The following is a 19975-nucleotide window of genomic DNA, read 5'->3' as shown; positions in this document are numbered from 1 at the left end:
AGCCGCCGGCCCCGTGGCTGACCTGTTTCGGGCGTCGCAGCTGCCAGCCGAGACGCTGCACCAGGTGGGTCCCTCCGCCTCCTGTCCCTGAGGGTCTGTAGGGCAGTGTCTGCGGGGGCGGAGGTTGCGAGTGGGGCGACAGGGCTGCCCCCAGGGACCCGGAGGCCTCGGCCAGTTGTCAGAGAACTCTGCAGCCGGGGATGGCGGCGACGCCCTTGTCCCCGGGGGACACCAGCCTCCTCCGCAGCTCAGCTCCTCTCCCAGTCAGTGCTGGGTGCGCGCTCCCCATCTTCCTTCCCTGAGACTGTCTGACACTCCCTCCCCTCCCCCGGCCATTTCTGGGGTTCTGCAGCCGCCCAGACCCAAAGTTTGTCCTCTTCTGGAAGTGGTGTTTGTTTTGGCTGCTGCCTGGTTTAACCTCTGCTCGCTGCTCCTGCCCCTCCCTCTCCTGAGTGGGCTGTCGGGGTGCCTTGCTGGGATTTGAACCTGAAGGGTGTGTGTGTCTGTAGGGTTCGAGGCCCAGGGCTGAATGTTGTCCTCTCTATGTAGTTGTGATATATACGTATCTACGATATGTAATTGCCCATATTTCTAAATATTAATATTAAATCGAAAACCTTAATGACAAGTTGCAGAACAGGGACATGGGACTGCAAGAGGACATTTGTCAAGTCAAAACCAAATTTCCCATTTGAGGCTAGAGGTGGACTTCAGAAGTCCACCATGGGAAACAGCTGTAGTTTCCCATCTATCATTACTTGGACTTGAAATAGAATTGAAAGGTGAGGGGTGTCATAGCTACCACCTTTTGGCTGTTCTATACTTGGAAAAGGACTAGGGGATGATACATACCAGGCGCTGTGTTTGTTTTGTGCTTTCCTTGGAGCTTGGAGAAAGACTAATTGATAAGCCTTTGTCTGTCATTTCATGTCACCAGCACTTCATGGTGATAAGATTGTTAATATCAGGTTCAAAACGTGAAATGAAGCTTTTCCTAAAAGCAATAGTATGAATGTTATTAACACCAATGGAATATTTAGAGTGGCGAGTGGTATTTTAAAATCTAGTTTCAAAGGAGAACTGAGGGTTTTATGGTTCACTTGCAATGTCATTGTGTTCATACGTATTTTTAAAGAAATTACTTAAGACTGCGTTTTCTATTGCTAGAGTGTTTGTACTGCTCTATGTTTGTGAGCGTAACTTTAAACACTTTGTAATCTTTCACCCTTTTGAATTTGGGATTTCTGAAAATATAATTAGTATTCACAGAACTTAGCATGGCTGTTCGTCCCTAAAAAAGTCCTTGATATACAGACAGTTCTGCCATTGCTGACGAGTAGTTGAGCTGGATCAGGTAAAGAGAAAGTCAGTGTCTTAAAACACAAACCATGACTATTACTTGAGGCCCTCAGAATACTCCCGAGCATAATACATTTATTCAATGCTGTAACTGCTTCCCAGCTGAAAAAGGAGTAATTGACTGAGGCTATGCAGCAAGTAAGTGACAGCTGGGTACCTATTAAGGCTTATTTTGTTGTCAGTAATGCATCAGATAAGAGGAGGTGGGCATAATAAATCTGAATATGTTGGTTGATGCCTCCTTAGGAATTGGGAAGAAGGATTTCCTGATGTTAGAACCCATGCTTTCTTGAGGTACATATGGTTTTAAAAGGACCCAAGGCACAGTTCCTGTGCGTGAATGAGATTATATTTTTGATGTCCGGTTGAAATCTGCTTGCAAAAGACTGCTTCAGATACTGGCAAAAGGGGACATCCCTACAATATTGCTTGGAGTAAATCTCTCAGAGCTTGAAGCTCCCTTATTCAGCCTAGCAAAGCAAAACACATCATCCCCCTTCAATCCAACAAAATTACCATAACTCATTATTCTTGGTACAGGTGAAAATGAACGTTGAAGACATCCCGGACATGTAATCCTAAGAGAGTCAAACAAAGTCAGCAACCAGCAGACCCCTGATTTTCACCCATCACTTTGGTGGTGGTGGTGGTGGTGTGTGTATGCTCCATCCACTTTAATTTGTATTACCCTATCAGTGTATTAGCCATTCTTTAAAACAAACATAGATGTTTTTATCCTTTCCCTGTTAAACAGGAACCTGTAAGTTGAGATTTAAGTGCCCCGACAGGTATAACTGCTCAAATCTTGGAGGCACTAACCAGCCCTGGTATTTTCTATGGTAACAACCAGGTTTTCCTCTTAATAAGCATACAATTAAGATTACCATAATAATGTTCCAGGAAGAATGAGAATCTTGCAGTCTTACCACAAGTAAATGGTCTATAAAAATATTTATTATTTATTTATTTATTTTTTGAGATGGAGTCTTGTTCTGTTGCCCAGGCTGGAGTGCGGTGGTGTGATCTCAGCTCACTGCAACCTCCGCCTCCCCTGTTCAAGCGATTCTTCTGCCTCAGCCTCCCGAGTAGCTGGGACTACAGGCGCATGCCACCACACCCAGCTGATTTTTGCATTTTTGGTAGAGACAGCCTTTTGCTGTGTTGGCCAGGCTGGTCTCGAACTCCTGACTTTAGGTGATCCATCCACCTTGACCTCCCAAAGTGCTTGGATTACAGGCGTGAGCCATCGTGTCCGGCCTTAACATATTTTTTAATAGGCTATTTTTTTTTTCAGAGCAGTTTTAGGTTCACAGCAAAATTTAGCAGAGTACCCATATATCCCCTGCGCTGACACACCAGTAGCTTTCCCTACTCTCAACATCCCACACCAGAATAATAGAGTTTTTACAATCAATGAACCTACATTGACACATCATTATTCCCCAAAGTCTATATATTAGGGCTCACTCTTGATGTTGTACATTCTGTGTATAATGACATGGATCTACCATTGCAGTATCATACAGAATAGTTTCACTGCTCTAAAAATCTGTGCTCTATCGATTCATCCCTCCCTCTCCACTAACATGTGGCAATCACTGATTTTTTTTTTTTTACTGTCTCCATAGTTTTGCCTTTTTAAGAATGTCATATAGTTGGAGTCATACAGTATATAGACTTTTCACATTGGCTTCTTTCATGTAGTAATATGCACTTAAGATTCCTTCATGTCTTTTTATGGTTTGGTGGCTCATTTCTTTATAGTGCTGAATAATATTCCATTGTCTGGATGTACTACAATTTCACCTACTGAAGGATATCTTGGTTGCTTCCAAGTCTGGGCAATTATGGATAGACCTGTTATAAACATCTGTATGTAGGCTTTTTTGTTACATGCAAGATATAAGCTTTTGACTCATTTGGGTAAATAGCAAGGGGGCATGATTGCTAGATTGTATGGTAAGAGTATATTTAGTTTTATAAGAAACTGCCAAACTGCCTTCCAAAGTGGTTGTACCATTTTGCATTCCCATCAGCAATGAATTGGTCTCTTTACAGAGTATTTATTTTCCTTTGCTGACTTATTTTAACAGCAGGATTCTAGCACTAGGTGGAAAACGTATATGAGTTTCTGATGTATATCAGGTACTATCCTAGGTGCTGAGGTTATAATAGTGAATCCAACATAATCTCTGTCTTCATGGAGTTTATGTTCCCATGCAAATGTTTTTACACTTCAGAGTTTTTATTTGGTTGAGAAAAGACTTGAAATATAACATCCAAAAATAAAATGTCAGCCTGGTGCTGTGGCACACGCCTGTAGTCCCAGTGCTTTGGGAGGCCAAGGATGGGAGGATTGCTTGAGGCCAGGACTTTGAGATCATCCTGGGTAACATAGTGAGACCCTGTCTCTACACAAAATAAAATAGCCGGGCACGGTAGCATGCGCTTGTAGTCCTAGCTACTCTGGAGGCTGAGGCAGGAGAATTGCTTGAGTCTGGGAGTTCAAGGTTATAGTGAGCTATGATCGCACCATTGCTTTCCAGCCTAGGCAACAGAGCAAAACCCTGTATCAAAATAAAGTAAAATAAGCCTGTCAAACCCAAACCAAATACGTTGTCAAACCGAGACCTGATTCTCACCACACACTATGCCTTCTAGTAAAATGCTGGCCTTTGAATACCAACAAAATACTTCATAACCTGGGAAACCAACTACTCTAACATTTGTTGCTCTGTCTTGAAATACTAAACAAAACCATTACCTGTTCATAGACATATTTTCTTTTTCTAATTTAAAAGTGTTCCATTCTGCCATTTTCCACCTAGTGCTAGAATCCTGCTCTTAAAATAAGTCAGCACAGGGAAATAAATACTCTATAAAGAGACCAAAAGACCTTTTAAAATAGGCTATGGCCAGGCCCAGTGGCTCACACCTGTAAATCTCAGCACTTTGGGAGTCTGAGGCTGGAGGATTGCTTTAGCCCAGGAGTTCAATACTAGCCTGGGCAAGATGGCAAAACCCCATCTACACACACACACACACCCTCTACCTACCTCTCTCTGGGGCATGCCTGTAGTCCCAGCTATTCTGGAGGCTGAGGTGGGAGGATCCCTTGAGCCCAGGAGTCTGAGGCTGCAATGAGCCATTATGACACCACAGCACCCCAGCCTGGGTGAGAGAGTCAGACCCTGTCTCATTAAATAAATAAATAAATAAATAAATAAATAAATAAATAAATAAATAAAATATCTACCTTAAAGCAGCAATTTTTGTATTTGATGTAATGAATTAACAGACCACTTTATAATATCTATCTTTTAGGATAGTGTCAGTCTCTTGCAATGCTGTGTATATTCGAAGTCATCATTAAAATTGGTTTTCATTTAAAATATTTTTAACATATACACATCTTATTGGAGTTTTCTTTTAAAATTCAAAAATGAGAACATTATTTTTTCAAAGCCAAGTAACAGAAGAATATATAAAAAAGTCAATTTTGTGCATATCTTTTTACATTTCTTTCCATGCTCATGTAAAACATACATGACTTATGTAATTGTACACGTATGCTCCAGATCTCATCTGTATTAATTTTTTTATTATACTTTAGTTCTGGGATACACTTGGAGAATGTGCAGTTTTGTTACATAGGTATACATGTGCCATGGTGATTGCTGCACCCATCAACCCATCATCTACATTAGGTATTTCTCCTAATGCTATCCCTCCCCTAGCCCTGCACCCCCCAATAGGCCCTAGCGTGTGATGTTCCCCTCCCTGTGTCCATGTGTTCTCATTGTTCAACTCCCACTTATGAGGGAGAACATGCGGTGTTTGGTTTTCTGTTCCTGTGTTAGTTTGCTGAGAATGATGGTTTCCAGCTTCATCCATGTTGGTTTTCATTTTTATGGTAGTTAATTCTTGGACATTAAGGGGAATAATTATAAAACACTGTTGCTTCCATATCAAGGGAAATCACTGAATGGTTAAAAAAAACCCCAATAAGTGTTGTCTGATTGTTTAAGCAGCTTTGATTGAGGTAAATAAGTAAAACAAAGCTGTGAGAAGTAGGAAATATTTAAAAAATCTGTGCGCGTGCCCTCACCTTTGGGGAGGAGTCTTCTGAAGGCTGTCTTCTGATTTTTTGAAGCAATTGTTTAATCATTAAAGAAAATTATAGGTAAAAGACAAATTCTTGTGAACTTTCGCTCATTGCTAGATTATTAGCTAGAACTAGTTTTAAAAAATGTAAATGAAACAACTTTATATTTTTACATCTTTAGATCGTATAATTTTATAACTATACTTTAGGGAAGTAGAGGCCAGCATATTAAAACAGTAACTAGGGGCTGGGTACGGTAGCTCATGCCTGTAATTCTAGCACTTTGGGAGGCCGAGGTGGGCGGATCAACTGAAGTCAGGAGTTTGAAACCAGCCTGGCCAACATAGCGAAACCCCATCTCTATTAAAAATACAAAAATTAGTTGGGTGTGGTGGCGCATGCCTGTAATCCCAGCTACTCAGGAGGCTGAGGCAGGAGAATTGCTTGAACCAGAGAGGTGAAGGTTGCAGTGAGCTGAGATCACGCCATTGCACTCCTGCCTGGGGGACAAGAGTGAAACTCCATCTCAAAAACAAACAAACAGACCGAAACAAACACACACACGTAACTAGGATTAACTATATGCTGTTTTAGATCGACTGTTACTTTTTTCTAAAAGAGAATGAATGCCAGCAGATGTAGGAAGTACCAGAGCTAAACCATTGCCAGGTTAAAAGGAGTACCTCTGCATAACAGTTACTTGTTGACTCTTTTGTAATAAAATATTTCAAGCATGTAAAACTAGAGAGTTACCCAAGAAATATCTGTGTATCCACCACTCCGTATAAGTAAAACAGCCCAGCTAGAGTGAAAGCTTCCTATGTCCCCTTCTCTGGTCCCATTCCCCTCCCTCCGTACCCTGGAGGTTACCAGAGTCCTGAACTTGGTGTGCATGATTTGAAGATTTCTTTCTACTTTTATTGTATGTATATGTGGATATATATATTTGTGTATATATAAATCACTAAAAAATATATTATTTTGGATGTCTTTTTAACTTAAGGAATATTGTATTCTGTGTAACCCTCTGCAGCTTGCTTTTCCTCCCATTGTTATGTTTTTGGAATTCATCTTGTTGACACATGTAACTTCAGTTCATTTATGTTTCCTTTTAAAAAATCTTTACTACTTACGTTTACAATGACTTATTGTTACAGTGCAGTAGAGACCCTTATGCCGAAGGGAAGTAGGTGGCATTTTTCCTTATTTATATAGAATGTCACATGACTGGGGGACTGTTCGAAACGTGTATGAAAATTAAGAACACCTTCATAGATAGCAGAGTGCACACTTATATTCTTGATTGTGCTAGCGGATGTTTGAGCTAATTAATTGACTTTCATGGGCTTTCTTTTTTCTTATCTTTTTTTTCTTTTTTGAGACAGGGTCTTGCTCTGTCACCCAGACTGGAATGCAGCAATCTGATCATGACTCACTGTAGCCTCAACCTCCTGGGCTCAAGCAATCTTCCTGCCTCAGGTCCCGAGTAGCTGGGAATACAGGTGTGCAGCACCAAGCCTGGCTAATTTTCTTTTTAAAAATTTGTTGTGGAGATGGTGTCTCATTATATTGCCCAGCCTGGTGTCAAACTCTTGGGCTCAAGTGATCTCCTGCCTCAGCCTCCCAGAGTGTTGAGGTTACAGGTGTGAGCCACCACACCCTGCCATTTTTCATCTTTTTAAAAATGGAACGTCTTAAATAAGCAAGTAGATAGAATAATGCATTAAACCCTGCTGCACTTGCCACTTAGGCTCAACAGCTATCAATGCATGGTTAATTCCATTCCATCTACATTTCTATCTTTGTTCCCTCTCCCTTTTGTTATCCTGAAGCAAGTCTCAAATATCATATGGTTCATAGGGCTTATCTTTAAGGAAGGAACCAGGGTGGGAAGAAGGTAATGGAAACATGCAGGGGTTTAGGTTGGCCAGAAAAGGTACCTGTGGCCTATGGTCAAATGGCAAGACTGATAATGGTTCGATACTGTCAAGCCTTTGGCTGTCATGGAGATAGACATGCTTGAGAACTGATTTAGAATAGTTGGGAAACCTGTAGGGAGATTGAAAAAGTAACCAACTGAAGACCAGGAATACAAGATGGATTTGAACACTGTTCTAGTTTCACACCCCTAAGTAGGGGCTGTCTATTTTAAGGGTGTAGATAATTGGTTTTGAGGAAATCTTGGGTTGTTTTGCTAATTATTTATAACTTTTTTTTTTTTGAGACAGAGTCTTACTTTGTTGCCCAGGCTGGAGTACAGTGGCACAAGCTCGGCTCACTGCAACCTCCGCCTCCCAGATTCAAGCAATTCTCCCTGCTTCAGCCTCCCAAGTAGCTGGGACTACAGGTGCCCGCTACCATGACTGGCTAATTTTTATATTTTTTAGTAGAGACAGGGTTTTGCTATATTGGCTAGGCTGGTCTTGAACTCCTGACCTCAGGTGATCCGCCCACCGTGGCCTCCCAAAGTGCTGGGGTTACAGGTGTGAGCCACCGCGCCTGGCCTATTTATAACTTTAAAAAGAGGGTTTGGTTCCTTTCCAGGGTTTTTCAAACTTTCTATTTGTTTCGTATAGGCAAGTTTCTCATGTTTTGTATTTATGGCATTCTATTATTCATACTTATCTATTGGTGGGCAACTAATCAACCTGGGGTGCTCAGGACTGAAGGGTTTCCTGGGGCATGGAACTTTAGTCTTCAGACAGTCCTAGGCAAACTGGGATGGTCACCCCCTCTCTTGGTTGCTGCATTCGTTATTTATTGCTCTATAATGAATAACCACAAACTTAGCAGCTTAAAGCAGCACACAGTTATTATCTCCCAGTTTCTGTGGCTCAGGAGTCTGGACATGGCTCAGCTGGGTCCTCAGCTCAGAGTTTCATAAAGCCACAATCAAGGTGTCTGGAGCTCGGAGACCTCTGTGGAGGTCCAACACTTGGTTGCAGAATTCAGTTCCTTGTGATTTTAGAACTGAGGCTCTCAACTTCGAGGCCTCCTGCAGTTCCCTCCACATGGCTTTCTCCATAGTCAATTCACAGCATGGCTGTTGGCTTCTTCAAGGCCAGCAGGAGAGTGTCTCTCTCCAGTCAGCTCAGACAAGTGGTATCCCATCACCTTTGTCATAGTCCATTAGTTAGAAGCAAGTCACAGGTTCTGTCTGCTCTCAAGGGGAGGGATTATACAAAAGAACAGATACCAGGAGGTGAGAATTTTGTGGGGAACACCTTGGGATCTTTTCACCACACTTGCTTTCCAGGATTTGTCTGAAGTAGAAAATTATTCTGTTGAGCCTTTTTGTGGCCAGAATATACATATGTTTTGCTCAGCCACTAATTTAGAATTCCTTTATCTTTTTAAGAAACATTTTCATGCATAATTCATCCTAAGTAGAACTGGCAAATATGTAACTTCTTAGGTAGTTTCAATTTTAGTCTTTAGGCAATTGTTTTTCCTCTTAACTAGTAGGAGGCAGGGGAAAAAAAGGTGGAAAAGCAGATGCGAATGCCCTGCCTGGCTACTCCTGCACGCAGTGCTCTAAAGCAGGCCTTCTCAGCCTGGGTCAGTTCAGGGGTCTGTGAATTTAGATGTGGAAAAGAACTACATCTTTTTTTTTTTTTTTTTTTTTTTTTTAACTAACTGCCCTTCCCCCAACTGAGATTGAGCACTTCCTTCTATTATGCATGTGAGCAAAAAACCACAGCAGTTTTTTTTTTTTTTTTGAGACAGGGTCTTGCTCTGTCACCCAGGCTGTAGTGCAATTTCACAATCTTGGTTCACTGCAGCCTCTGCCTCCTGGGCCCAAATGATCCTCCCATCTCAGCCTCCCAAGTAGCCGGGACTACAGGTGCATGCCACCACACCCAGCTAATTTTTGTATTTTTTGTAGAAATGGGGTTTTGCCATGTTGCCTAGGCAACAGGGTTCACTGTTTTCAGTCAAATGACAGCAGTGCTGCTGGCAAGTCCATGGTCAGGAGTGAGAGTCCCTCAGGCTGCTGTAGTCCCTCCTCCTCCAGTCTGTCCTGCAGGAAGCTCAGAGTGAATGGATGCTCAGCTGTTTCCTCTGAGACCTCATCAGGGACAGTTCCTACAGTCCCGGCTCTGAGCTCTGCTCCTGACCATTTTATCTGGCCCTCTCAGCTGTGCTTCACTGCAAAGGAGGAAGGACAAGCCCCTCTGGGGCCAGTGCCAGCTGCTTGTTTGGCCTGTTTTATTTACTACTGCTATCTCTACTTCAGAGACTTGGACTAGAACATAGACCTGAAGAAAAAAGCCATTTTAACAGACTTGAGAAACTCAGCCATCCTCATAATATCATTCAAAACCAGGAGAGGCCATTATTAACACTAGGCTAGTAGGAAATGTTCACTTTGACTGATTTCATTTGTAACACTTTGCCACTGGTTTACAAGAAAAATACTTTGGTTCAGTCTCCTGGAGGTAGGTAATTAAATGTTTCACCTGTGTTAATTTTCCAACTAATTAAAGTGAATCCCATAAATGCCAGCAATTAAGAATTGTTGTTTTTGGCCAAGTGCATGTCTCACGCCTGTAATTACAGCACTTTGGGAGGCTGAGGTAGGCCAATCACTTGAGGCCATGAGTTTGAGGCCAACCTGGGTAAAATAGGGAGACCTTGTCTCTGCAAAAAATACAAAAATTAGCCGGGCTTGGTGTCATGTGCTTGTAGTCCTGGCTACTTGGTAGGCCGAGGCAGGAGAATTGCTTGAATCTGGGAGGTAGAGGTTGCAGTGAGTCAAGATTGTGCCACTGTACTCCAGTCTAGGCGACAGAGGCGAGATTCTGTTTCAAAAAAAAAAAAAAAGGTTGTTTCTTAAGTGCAGACCTTCTGAGATATGTAGTGCTTGCCCCATGCCTGCCTTCAAAAGAACATATTTAATACAGTAATCTCTTTGTCTCTCCCTTACTTCAGAGTCAGCCTTGTAAAAAACAGATGATGATACAGCAACAGTTTTTTGCCCTTGGAGGTGTTTGGTGTGCTCTTGCTTTTTGAGTTTTTTTTTTTTTTTTTTTGGCTTTCTTTAAAATTATTTTAAAATGTTTTAACTCCTCTCCTTTGCGTACTCTCTGGTACCCTTATAGTCCCAATACTGAGTAAAGCATGTAAAATTTAGCATGTGGATGTTCAAGTCTCTTTTATTCTTTGTTCTAGATCAAGATGTTTTAGTCTCAGCATGACTGACACTTTGGGGCTGTAGCATTCTTTGTTGTGGAGGACTGTCCTGTGCATTGTAGGTTGTCAAGTAACATTCCTGGTCTCTACCCACAAGATGCCAGTAGCTATTCTTGTGATTGTGACAACAAAAAATGTTTCCAGACATTGTCAGATGTCTCCTGGGGGAACAATTTAGTTCTACATATATGATGATAACAACCATGGTAGCAACCGACATTTATTCACTGAATACCATGTATTTGGTTTTATCATATACTTTGTAAAATGTTTGTCATTTAATTCTCACAACTAAACCATAAGATAGTGATTGCATCATCCCCATTTTGAAGACAGCAAAAGCTGAGGCACTGAGGTTCACTTACTTGCCCAAGGTCACATAGATAAAAGTGACTTCTTGAAATACCTTTCATAATATATATGGGTTGAATCTCAGTCTTAATTGAGGAGACAGACTGAAAAAGGATGTAAAAACGGGAGTTTCCTGATGATATCTCAATTGAGAGGCTATTGCTTTCATAGCGATTCTGTGTAAATGCTGGAATTCTTGCTTAAATGAGGTGATTCCATGGGCATGTGTCTGAGTAAAGGACTTGGATCATTTCTAAGAAGCTTCTGTGGCATGGTGAAGCAGAACATAGACAGTCTAGCGTCAAAGATAACTGATCAAACTTTGAAACCAAGGAAGCCATCGGAAATTGGGATAAGGCTGTGTATCACTCAGGGGCCCACAGGAAATGGCATGCTCAAAGGGTTTTGGTGAAAACAGGAATGTTGAGGCATGAAGGGACTAGCAGCAGGAAGCTATTGCCATCCCTAGACCTAGAGGGGCAAAGGGAGGGAATGTCGTTGCTGGAGCTGTGAAAAGTACTCCCTCTACAGGAACAATAGTCATGAAAGAATACAGCCTTTGCTAGAACTATGGCCAGAGAGGGGCTAATGGGATGAGGGGATGGGGGAGAAGTAACCAATTTCTGTTTCCTGCCCTCTGATTTGCTGCAATGCCTTTCATTGTTCTAGCCCAACTAGAAGCCAGAGGCAACAGAGCCTGGGTGTTGAAGCTTATCGAGGTTAGCCTCTTGGGCTGAGTGGATGAAAAGGCCTGAGAGTGGTTCTAGGGGGCAAATAGAGCAACAGCCAGCACAGGCTATGAGCAGGAGTGGGAAACACTACCCTGGATCCTAGGGAGGATGTGCCATGGCCAGTGATAGGAGCAATGGAAGTCTTTTTGTGCCGGAAAGAGCCTGGGGATACAGACCTCCATGAAGGAGAAGAGAGGGCTGAATAGGAGTGACTGGTTAATCTGAGATTCTTCCTATTTCTCCAAGGAAGCCTTGAGGAATGTGGGGTTGTCTGTTTGCATTTGGATATGGAAGTATGTGTGTGTGTATACTTTTATTTATTTTGAGACAGGATCTTGTTCTGTCACCCAGGCTGGAGCACAGTGGCACCATCACAGCTCACTGCAGCCTCTACCTCCTGGGCTTAAGTGGTCCTCCCACCCAGGCCCCCCCAGGTAGCTGGGACCACAGGCATGTACCACCATGCTCGGCTGGTTTTTAATTTTTTTGTAGAGACAGGGTCTCACTATATTCCCCTGGTTGGCCTCACTCCTGGGCTCAAGTGATCCTCCCACTTTGGCCTCCAGAAGTGCTAGGAATACAGATGTGAGCCACTACACCCAGCCCGTATGTATGCTTTTTGGTCAGAGTGAGGCTTTCCACGAGTTGGAGTGTTTGTCCTTATTCATGACACTGGAAAACATACAACAATGGAGTGACCCTCTTACAGATTCTGCTAGGAATAGCTGCATATGGTGGGAAAGGTTGCTATGGGAATGGAGATAAATTCAAGGCAGTAGAGAGTGTTTTATAATGTTTGGGGGTATGGCTAAGCATTAGTTTTGCTTTTTCTTTCCCAATAGGATACGATTTCTGTAGCAATTCTTCCTTACCCAAAAATAGCTATATGCGCTCCTGAAAAGTAAAAGCCTGGGACCAGATGGCTTCATGGCTGAATTCTACAAAACATTCAAAGAAGAGATAATACTAATCTTTCTTAAACTCTTCCAAAAAACAGAATTAGAGAGAATACTTCCAAACTCATTTTTTGAGGCCAGCATCACCCTCATTTCAAAGCCAGACAAAAGATACCAAGATACCATAAGAGGAGAAAACCATAGGTCAGTATGTCTGATGAACATATATGCAAAAATCCTAAATAAAATACTAGTAGACCAAATTTAACAACACCTCACAAAGATTATACACCGTAACCAAAGTGGCACTTATCCCTGAGATGCAAGATTGGTTTAATGTATATAAAACAATCACTGTAATACGCCACATTACCAAAATAAGAGATAAAAAACAAGCCAGGTGTGGTGGCTCACACCTATAATCCCAACACTTTGAGAAGCTGAGGTGGGAGGATTGTTTGAGGCCAGGAGTTCAAGACCAGCCTGGGCAACATAGTGAGATACTGTCTCTACAAAAAATAAAAAAAAATGAGGTGGGTATAGTGGCATGTACCTGTAGTGTCTGCTACTTGGGAGGCTGAGGCAGGAGGATCACTGGAGCCGAGAAGTTTGAGGCTGCAGTGAGCACTGATTGTGCCACTGCACTCCAGGCTTGTCAGCACAGCGAGACCCTGTCTCTAAAGAAAAAAAAAAAAAAGAGAACAACCCATGATCATTTCAATACATGTAGAAATAGCATTTGACAAAGTTCAACAGCCTTTTGTGTTAAACATTTTCGACAAAATAGGTTTAAAAGGGAATTTCCTCAACACATTAAAGACCATTTATGTAGAGTCCACAGCTAATATCATAATCAGTGGGGGAAAACTGAAAGCTTTTTTTCTAAGATCCGGTGCAAAGCAAGGATGCCCACTCTTGCCACTTTTATTCAACACAGCACTGGAAGTACTAACATGAGCTACCAGACAATGAAAAGAGATAAAAGGCATCTAAATTGGAAAAGAAGAAGTAAAATTATCCCTGTTTGTAAATGTCATGATCCTATATGTAGAAAACCCTGGACTCCACAAAAGTCCTCTTAAAACTAAAAAATGAGTTCAGTAAACTTGCAGGATACAAAATCAGCATACAAAAATCAGTTACATTTCTTTGCACCAGTAATAGTCTATTTGAAAAAGAAATCAAGAAAACTGTCCCATTTATGATAGCATAAAAATTATAAAATACTTAGGAATACATGTAATGAAGGAAGTGAAACATCTGTACATTCAACATTATAAAATATTGATAAAGAAATTGAAGACACAAAAAATTGGAAAGATATCCCATGTTTATGCATTGGAAAAATTAATAGTGTTAAATTGTCCACACTACCCAAAACAATATACAGGTTTAATGCAATCCCTTTCAAAATACCAATGGCATTTTTCATAGAAATAGAAAAAACAATTCTAAAATTCATATGGTATGACAAAAGACCTAGAATAGCTAAAACAATCTTTTTTTTTTTTTTTTTTTTTTGAGACGGAGTCTTGCTCTGTCGCCCAGGCTGGAGTGCAGTGGTGCAATCTTGGCTCACTGCAAGCTCTGCCTCCTGGATTGATGCCATTCTCCTGCCTCAGCCTCCCGAGTAGCTGGGACTACAGGTGCCCGCCACCACGCCCGGCTAATTTTTTGTATTTTTAGTAGAGACAGGGTTTCACTGTGTTAGCCAGGATGGTCTCGATCTCCTGACCTCGTGATGCACCTACCTTGGCCTCCCAAAGTGCTGGGATTACAGGCGTGAGCCACCGCGCCCGGCCAGCCAAAACAGTCTTGAGAAAGAAAAACAAGGTTGGAGGCATCACACTTCCTTATTTCAGATTATAATACAGTATGAAGCAGTAGAAATCAAGATAGTATATCCTGGCATAAAAACAGACATATAGATGAATAGAATAGAACAGAGATCCGAGAAATAAACCCAAGTATACACAGTCAACTAATTTTTGACAAGGCCACCGAGGAGACACAGTGGGGAAAGGATAGTCTCTTCAATAAATGATATCGGGAAAACTGGCTATTCACAGGCAAAAGAATGAAGCTGGATGCTTATATACAAAAATCAACTCAAAATGTGTTTTTAAAATATACAACAAAATCTCAAAATGGAAGAGAAGACCTAAATGTTAATAACTCAAACCATTGAACTCCTAGAAGAAGTTTCCCCTGGAAAACATAGGGGAAAAGCTCCTTGATATTGGCCTTGGCAATGATTTTTTGGACATCACACCAAAAGCACGGGCAACAAAAGCAAAAATAAACAAGTGGTGCTACATCAAACTAAAAAGCTTCTGCATGACAAAGGGAACAATCCGCAAATAAAAGGACAGCCTATGGATTAGGAGAAAATATTTGTGACACACAGATATCTATATATCTATATATCTATATATATGTTAATATCAAAGGATATTAAAGTAAATATCAAAGGATATTAACATATATAAGGAGTTAATATCAAAAATGTATAAGGAACTCCCAGAACTCAATGGTAAGAAAACAAATAACCCGATTGAAAAATAGGCAAAGGACTTGATTATTCATTTTCCCAAAGAAGCCATACAGGTTATGAAAAGGTACTCAATATCACTAATCATCAGGGAAATGGAAATCAGAACCACTATGAGATATCAGCTCACACCTTTTAGAATGGCTATTAGAAAGACAACAGATAACAAATGTTAGGGTGTGGAGAAAAGAGAACCCTTTTATACTTTCGTAGATTGGTACAACCATTATGGAAAACGGTATAGAAGTTCCTGAAAAAATTAAAAGTAGAACTACCATATGATCCAGCAGTTCCTCTGCTGGGTATGTACCTAAAGGAAATGAAGTCAGTGTGTCAAAGAGATGTCTACACTCCTGTGTTCATTGCAGCATTATTCACAGTAGCCAAGATATGGAAACAATTTAAGTGACTGTTGATGGATGAGTGGCTAAAAATATCATGGCATACACACGCACATGCACAGATGACAGAATATTATTTAACCTTAAAAAAGGATAATCCTGCTATTTGTGACAACATGGATGAACTTATGCTAAGTAAAATAAGTGAGACACAGAAGGAAAAATACTGCATAATCTTTTTTATCTAGAACCTGAAAAAAAGAGTCAAATATATAGAAACAGAATAGAACCATGGTTATCAAGGGTGGGAATGGGGAGGAAATGGGGCGATGTAGGTCAAAGTGAACAAACTTGCAGTGATGTAGGCCTAATAAGTCTAGAGATGTACAGCAGGAGGACTGTAGTTAATAATATTGTATTGTATATGGAAAATGTGCTAAGAGTAGATTTTAGGTGCTCTTACCTCTTCTCCCTACAAAGGTAACTATGGAAGATGATGAGTATGTCAGATTGCTAACTGGTAGTAATCATTTCACTATGGACATGTATATCAAAACATCATGTCATACACGTTAAAGTTATGCCATAAAAATAGCTATATGTGGGCCAGGCCAGGCATGGTGGTTCATGCCTGTAATCCCAGCATTTTGGGAGACTGAGGTAGGAGGGTTGCTTGAGGCCAGGAGTTTAAGACCAGCCTGGGCAACATAGTGAGAAACCCGCCTCTCCAACAATGTGTTTGAAAATTAGCGGTGTGTGGTGGTGCATGACTGTGATTCCAGCTACTCGGGAGGCTGAGGCAAGAGGATTGCTTGAGCCCGGGAGGTCGAGGCTGCAGTGAGCTGCAATTGCACCACTGTACTCCAGCCTGGGTGACAGAGTGAGACCCTGTCTCTTAAATAAAAAAAGATTAAAAAATAGCTGTATGTGTATATGTATACATTCAGGATTTGTTCTATTTGTTTTCTTTTTCTTTTTTTCTTTCTTCTTTTTTCATAGGCAGTGGTCAATGGCCTAAGGAATTTTTTTTTTTTTTTTTTGAGACAGATTCTCGCTCTGTTGCCCAGGCTGGAGTGTAGTGGCGCCATCTCGGCTCACTGCAAGCTCCGCCTCCCGGGTTTATGCCATTCTCCTGCCTCAGCCTCCCGAGTAGCTGGGACTATAGGCACCCGCCACCTCGCCCGGCTAGTTTTTCATATTTTTTAGTAGAGATGGGGTTTCACCGTGTTAGCCAGGATGGTCTGGATCTCCTGACCTCGTGATCCACCTGTCTCGGTCTCCCAAAGTGCTGGAATTACAGGCTTGAGCCACCACGCCCGGCCTGGGATTTCTTTATACATTGCTCAAATCCACTAAGGCTCTATTGAGCAAACCATGCCTTAAAAATCTTACAATCCTCTTCATATATTTTAAAGGCAAATGCAAAGAAATAGCTTTGTTCTGTTTTGCATTCTTCATGGGTTAACATATCTTCTGGAAAACTTGTTGCTATGGCAATGGGATATTATCTACCTCGGTAATGTACTACATAAAAATAGCCCTTTGTGTTTGAGAATGATGTTAGTGACAGGTGGTTGGGTGAATGTATAGTAGGCTGCCTTGTCAAGAATGGTTTCCCAACATTCCTTTGTTTAAAGTTGTGAAATCAAAATGAGTATTAGTTTTTTTGTCTCTCAAAATGTAATTTTATCTGGAAAAGGCAGGCAGTGGTGTTCTGTTTAATTATGAATTACAAGCCTTCCTTTGCAGGTCAGGTCAATATGATGATTGAAGCCACCTCTCACTGTAATAAGTAAACGGCTTCTCTACTCTTTGTGTCAGGGTGTGCAGCACAAGGTTGTGCTGGGGGGCTGGTAGGGATAATTTTCCCATTCTTGAACACGTGGTTCTTCCTAAGCACCTCTTACTTATAAACCAAGAAGTAGGAAGTGGTCAGGTGGAAGAGATGAGCTCTGAGCTGTTAATCAAATCTGAATTTCTTGTAGGTTCTTAGGTGGAACAGTTCCTTGGGAAAGGTCAGATTTCCATGTTGCTTTTAGTATTGAATTCACACATGTAGCCAAGGATAGAATCTGACGCAAATCTTAATTTTTCCTTTGAAAAATCCTTTGGGCAATTTCTTAGAGCAGTAACTCTCAAACATTTTGTCATCATTGTCTCACCTTTCTTCTGCTTATCAAAATGAGTATTGATTTAATTGTAATGAGTAAATAACGGCTTCCTGCTACTGAAATGAAATTTATTCTAGCTTTGAGAATTTGAGAGACCCTCTTAAGAAAATACCACAGCTGGAAATTTGAGACCTAAAAGTAATACAGTTTGAGTATCCCATATCTGAAATGCTTGGTACCAGAAGTGTTTTGGATTTTGGATTTTTTCAGACTTTGGAATATTTGCATTTACATAATGAGATATCTTGGGGATGGGACCCAAGTCTAAACACGAAATTCATTCGTGTTTTATATATACCTTATACACATAGCCTAAAGGTAATTTTATACAATATTTTAAATAAGTTTGTGCATGAAACAAAGTTTCGACTGTGTTTTGACTATGACCTGTCACATGAGGTCAGGTATGGATTTTTTCTTTTGTGACCTCATGTCAGCACTCAAAAACTTTCACATTTTGGAGCATTTTGGATTTCAGATTAGGGATGCTTCATCTGCAGCTCTAGTTCTGACATGCGTGGTGCTACTGCAGAAATGCAGCGATTGCCTTTGTCTTTTCTGTTGGAGTCAGTATGGATATCTTGCTACTAATAATATCAGAATCAAGTGTTGAGTGGTTTGCTGGGTGTCCAATGCTACTTTTAGAACATTTTGTGTATTAACTCATTTATTCCTGTAAACATTCTTGACAGTTTTTGTGACTATTTCCCAGATGGGTCGTACTGTTAGCATGCCTTTCTGTTTCTGGTGAGTAAATATTCTTCTGTATTGGAAGACTTGCTTAGTGTTGAAGTGTTCTTCATATTGAAAGCATTCTTCTATCAGGAGTTGACACAATTCAGCCTGTGGGCCAAATTCATCCTGCCACCCATTTTTTGTATGTTTTATAAGCTAAGAATGGTTTCTGCAGTTTTAAATGGTTGGGAAAAAATAAAAAGAATAATTTGTGATGTGAAAATTACGTGAAATTTAAATTTCGGTTTCCATAAACAGTTTTATTGGAACACAGCCACATTCATTTGTTTCCATATTGGTATGGCTGCTTTTGAACTAGAGTGGCGGAGTCGAGTAGTTGTAATAGAGACCATATAGCTCCCAGACCCTAAGAAAAAGTTTGCCAATCCTTTCTCTATATTCTTCTATATCTAGAATGGCAGATGGTCCTCAATAGTAATAGCAGATTGGTCAGGTGTCATAGCTTATGCCTGTAATCCCAGCATTTTGAGAGGCCAAGGTGGGATGATCACTTGAGCCGGAGTTCAAGATCAGCCTGGGCAACACAGTGAGACCTAGCTCTACAAAAATTAGCGAGGTGTGATGGTGCACGCTGGTGTCCCAGCTACTTGGGAGGCTAAAGTGGGAGGATTGCTTGAGCCTGGGAGGTAAAGACTGGAGGGAGACGTGATCACACCATTGTGCTCCAGCCTGGGTGACAGAGTGAGACCCTGTCTCAAAAAATATATAAACAGATTGGATTTATGTAAAGGTTCATATGTATATGAATTTTCTTTTGGTATGCAATATATTTTTCTTTCTTCCACTAAACGTTTCTCTTGTCATAAGCTTGGTTTCATGTACTATGGCATATCGCAAATATACTTGATTTCAGCTCTTCCCGTACCCATATTGGTTTTCATAATAATCATAACCCTTTCCAAATGAGGGAGAGTAATGAATTTTATCATTTTGTTAGTTAGTGTGCTTCCTTTGCTAGATCAGGAATTATATTTCCTAGTAATTATAACCCTCTTTATTTTTAACTATATTACTTTCTACTTTTGGGCTTTCAGCCAGCATATAAATATTGACAGTTTAATAATCTGAACTAAGCCACCTGGACTGATTGTAATATTTTAATTTAATAAATCTTGCATATGGTTAAGATTACATCTTCTACATTCATCAGGTTGGATTAATATACTCACCATAATCAAATCTAGAACATTCTTGCAATTATTATTATTTTTTAAAAGGTTTTCTCCTTTGTCTCGTTTTCCCACTTTTTTTTTTTTTTCTTTCCTGGACGGAATCTCTCTCTATCGCCCAGGCTGGAGTGCAGTGGCGTGATCTAGTCTCACCGCAACCTCTGCCCCCTGGGTTCAAGTGATTCTCCTGTCTCAGCCTCCTGAGTAGCTGGGACTACAGGCGTGTGCCACCACACCCAGCTAATTATTTGTATTTTTAGTAGAGATGGGGTCTCACCATGTTGGTCAGGCTGGTCTCAAACTCCTGACCTCAGGTGATCCACCTGCCTCGGCCTCCCAAAATGCTGGGATT

General features: G+C 41.0%; 1 protein-coding gene across 2 annotated transcripts in view; it reads left to right on the top strand.

Moving 5' to 3' along the window:
- Positions 1–7: 7 nt before the first annotated feature.
- Positions 8–19975, top strand: part of REPS2 (RALBP1 associated Eps domain containing 2) — a 200979-nt gene continuing 181011 nt past the window's right edge. For both annotated transcript variants that reach the window (XM_011940240.1, XM_011940239.1), the window contains exon 1: positions 8–64. The gene's annotated coding sequence lies outside the window, so the exon portion shown is untranslated. The remainder of the gene's footprint in view (positions 65–19975) is intronic.

This window comes from Colobus angolensis, unplaced genomic scaffold, assembly GCF_000951035.1.
Source record: "Colobus angolensis palliatus isolate OR3802 unplaced genomic scaffold, Cang.pa_1.0 Scaffold188, whole genome shotgun sequence".
NCBI lineage: Eukaryota > Metazoa > Chordata > Mammalia > Primates > Cercopithecidae > Colobus > Colobus angolensis.
The sequence above is the reverse complement of the archived record's forward strand: the minus strand, read 5'-3'. Positions and strand labels throughout refer to the sequence as shown.